Here is a 4,782-nt window from a genome sequence, read left to right on the forward strand (position 1 = left end):
AGGAAGACCTTCAAGGAGATGGATTGGCACTGTGGCCACAACAATGGGCTTACGCATAGCAAGGAAGGTGACGATGGTGCTATACAGGGAAATCTTTCTTCCTATTGCTCATGGGAGTGCTGCAAGTTGGAACTGACTTGACAGCAACTACGACAACAAGTCATACAAGAACAGAGCCTTTTATGGATAACTTTGATCAAAGTTTTAAAGAAGAAATCATTCCTATGTTGTATGTATTATTCCAGAATGTTGCAAAAAATGAAGTTTCCCAACTCATATTATGAATTTAAATAGCACAGATGCCAATTGTCTGACAGAGTACATTCTCTCTCTCTGTCTGTCTGTCTGTCTCTCTCTCTCATACACACACACACACACACACACACACACCTACCTCTAGGCCAGCCATATTTTAAAATGGGAGTATTTTTAGTAAATATTATTTTTACATGTATCAGTTTTTAGTTAAAATGATATAGCATATTCAAGTAGCACATATGCTAGGAATCCAAGAAAGGGTTCAATAGCTGAACGACTGTACATGAAAGGAGAAAGACATATAATCATCTCTAGATGGAAAAGTATTAGGTAAAAGGGAATCTAGTAATCTCAGTAAGCCAGCAAGGACTTTCTAAGACTTTGTTAGCATAATGGAGTCACAGAGTCAGTGGAAGAAGCCGACTAGGCTTCCCTCCCTTACACTCCACCACTTCACCTGGGCATAAGGAAAGTTTACACCTTTCCTTTCCTCCTTGAAACTAGTTGGGGTTGTATGACAAGTTCTGATCATTAAGGTTTGGTGTCAACATGGCTGTGTCAGGATTCTCAATGGTTTGGCAGTTAACACCTAGTGACCCTCATGCTGTGATCTAACACAATGTAATTACCTCCACAAGGGGATCTTATCAGTTGTAAGATTAGCACAGGGAGCAACACCCTTCAGATCACAGCCCTGATTCAATCATTTGAAAGGAAGTTTCCTTGAAAGTGTGGCCTTCCTGCTTCCAATATAAGTGAACTCTATGGAAAAGCTTACTTGCTTCTTTGCTGGGTCTGGACCCTGCATCTGGCTCATCCTCCATCCTCCAACTCTTTGGATTTGAGCCAGCCCCAAATTGCCTTCATATCCTGGGTGTCATCTGCAGCCTGGCTGCTTACCTACCAACCGTGGATTCCCTAGCCTCTGCAGACACAAGCCTGTCATCTTCCTGCCAATCTTGGGCTCATCAGTCCCTGCAGCTACTCAGGTCAACAGAAGCCTCCAGCCTAACATCTGACTCATGAACTTGGAACTTGCCCTTTGCTTCAACTGTATGATCCACTTTCTTTGTGGATATATATATACACACACACACACATATAAACATATACTTATATAAGCTAAACAGATTTTGCTTTTCTAGAGAACTCAAACTAAAAACAAATTCTAGACACTACTTCCCTTTTACATAAAGATGCTTAAGCTCCAGTGAGAGATACTCAAGTATATTCTTGTCCTGCCTCATTAAAACTGAAGAGGCCCCATGTCTCAGATGCTGCCACAACAGGATGATGGATGCTCCATCAGTCTGAAACACTGAATTCCTGCAGGGAGGTCAGTTGCCCATGGTAGTCACCAAGACTCACAGAACGTTGTGTGAGTGAAAAATAAACTTTTTTGGCATTTAGCCACTGAGAGTTTCGGGTTCATCGTTACTTAAATACCTAGTATAAATAGCCGATACATTACATGATAGAGAAAATAGAGATGCATTTCCACTAAAGCCAGGAGAACTTGCATTGTTGCTAATTTTTAAGAGCCTCCCGAGTTCTAGCTGGTCAAATTTGCTGAGAAGTAGAAAGGGAGAATAGTAAGCTCTCCTGCTTACTATTACCATGTTTTAACAAATTAATCCAAAACAACCATTTTTATTTTCTTCATGATTTTGTGGGTTAGGCATTCAAGAATTTAGTTCTCATTCGGGGGTGGAGGGGTGGGGGTCTGATGGTTGTATTCAAATGTTGACTGGGGCTTTTGTCCTCTTTAAGACTTGGCTGGGCTGGATGGCCAAGGTGGCTCACTCCTATGGCTGCTGTCCATGTTGCTTGTTGGTAGCACAATTGGGTTGTCCAGAAAACAAAAGCTTGCATGTGGCCTCTCCAGCATGGTAGTCACATGTAATGATCCATGGACCCCTCCAGAGTAGATATCCCAATGATCCCAGTGGCAACCTTTTATGACCTACCCACCAAAGTTACACATGTCCCTTCTATGGGATTCCATTGATCCCCACAGATTCACTGAGGTCAGCCCTGATTTAAGAGGAGAAACTCTAGACTCAAAGAAGAGGTGAATACACTGGTTTCTACCTGAGAGGCTTTGAGGAGCAGTCAGCCACCACTAAGCTCCTTGGCTCCTTATAAAAGGAGTAGCAGAGGATTTGGGTGCAGGTTTTAAAATCACCACCATTGTTGTTGTAAATGCAAGTTCCAAGACATCACAAAGACCAGTGTGCCGAGCGACCCCAAGCCATGAAGACTGAGAAGAAAGTTCCATTAAACACGACTTAAAATAAACATGCAAAATAAATAGCTTCCTCTTCATATCTGTTGAAAGAACTCATAAATTAATTAATTAATTAGTCCACTAATGCAGCATCAATTATCTGTCAGAAAACATCATGAGAAAGATTGCATTCACAATGCCAGCACACATTTTTTCTTTTAATCCTAGGAATCAATTTAAGACAAATGCAAGACCCACATAAAGAAAACTACAGAACTCTGTCTCACAAGTAACCCTACCCACAGTTCTTGAGCTGCTTCTGACTCATAGAACACTAGGGTGAGTGAAAGATACAAATAAGAATCACGGGGTTGAAATGCCAGTTCAACCAATGTCCCAAGAATAAATGAAATGCAGTTTGATTCGACATCCAGATGAGCGTTTTAGGGAACTCAACAAATGATGCTAAACTTATTTGGAAGCACAAACAAACACAACACAATCAATTTTCAAATCAATTTCTAGAAATACAATTGTGTACTATCAATCACTGGAAGAATGCAGTATGATCCATTCTTCCTGGGATTCCTCATCTCACCAGAGAGTAGGAAAACAAGTTTCACATCTGTCAAGACACAAATTGGATAAAACTTGTTTGATATGATCAAGTATCCATTGATCAAAGGCAAGAGAAAACGAGAGGGAAAACCTCTCTCTTACAAATCACCAAAGCAGAAGTTTTTGTAGTTTGTCTGTAGGGCTTAGTCCAATTCAGTGTATTTCTTTATATCTAGAATAGTTATGTTACTGTTCAGGCGATTCCATAACCTACTTTTTCATTACACAAGTGATACTTGAGTACGTCTTCTGGATAAAATGATCAGAAGATTACTGATCAAGGTGGGCCCTCCTGGTCCATCATCCTTAGTCATTAATAGGAATTGAAAATAATTTGATCCGTGGTGGTTCTCCCTGCTCCTTCACTTCTCCAGACAATCTCTATAGCACATAGACTCCAGGGCCGTTATTCTAAAGATACTTTTTTTTTTTAAGGAAATGACTTTACCCAGTTGAGAATACACAACTCAAAGGTGAAAATAAGTAGGGAAGAACAGCTTGAATTCAATCGCTGTTGTTGGACCCTAGACTAGAAAGGTGGGTAAAGTTTCCCCTAGGATTTATCCTATATTCCACTCTTTGGCTCCTTCGGGTTCTGTACAAAATTAGAAATTTCCCCTGGAGGTGAAGACATCTGTCTCTACCAGAGACGCCTTGGAGAGCAATCAGCCATCACTAATGGCTCCAAGCGGGGCCCCAAGAGGCAAACTGGCAGCTCGGGTCTCTAGTTCCCCAGAGAGAGCTGACATTGCATGGCACCGTGGAGTCAGCGCAAGCTCAAAGATCCGCAGAGAGGTACCATATGCCCAAACAGACCGTGAGTGCCTTCAGAGGGGACATATGCTAAGATGACTCATGTTCTGCTTGTCAGACCAGAAAGACAAAGTGCCCCAGTCATAAGAGCTAAAAGAGCCCAATGCCTACACTCTAACAAAGGAAAACGGTGCCTAATTTTCCTTTGTTTGAAGAAATCAGATATTAGAGCCTATGATGCTAAGGACATGAGTATACTAAACTCCAGATCTCTTGAGAAACAACGAATAATAAAATCTACTTTGGGACGGTGGGAAGGCACCCAGGTGGTGTCATGGTTATGTGTTAGATTGCTAACCCCCAGATCTGTAGTTTGAAACCAGCAGCCGCTCCAGAGGAGAAAGATGAAGCTTTCTACGTCCATAAGGAGTTGCAATCTTGGAAACTCATGGGGCCTGTTCCGCCTTGTCCAATAGGGCTGCTAGGAGTCACCACTGACTTCATGGCAGTGAGCTTCCAGAGAGTGGGCTCAAACAGGCCTCCCAAGAAGGCTGCAGGGATAAAACCAAATCAATACAAAACTCACTGCCATCAAGTCAAGTTCAACTCATATGGACACTATATAGAGCATTTGAGAGTGTGGACAGACCACCTCATCCTTCTCCCATGAAATGACTGGTGGACCTTGAGGCCACAGTCCAACACTCACCCACCGCCCCACCATGCCAGCATGGAGTAAGAAACCAGCGTGGAATAGGGAACCAGTGGAGAGGTCTGAGGGGCTAGCCCCAATCCCAACTACGTGGACACCTGCCCCTCCCCCCAGAAGAACTTATTTCAGAGGACGGCACTGAATCTGCAGCTCCGGGAGAGGGACATGTCTGACCAGAGCACACGAGAGCAAATGAAGGGGGAGGAAGAGAGAG

This window comes from Echinops telfairi, unplaced genomic scaffold, assembly GCF_000313985.2.
Source record: "Echinops telfairi isolate 266 unplaced genomic scaffold, ASM31398v2 ScPeMD7_5592;HRSCAF=6446, whole genome shotgun sequence".
NCBI lineage: Eukaryota > Metazoa > Chordata > Mammalia > Afrosoricida > Tenrecidae > Echinops > Echinops telfairi.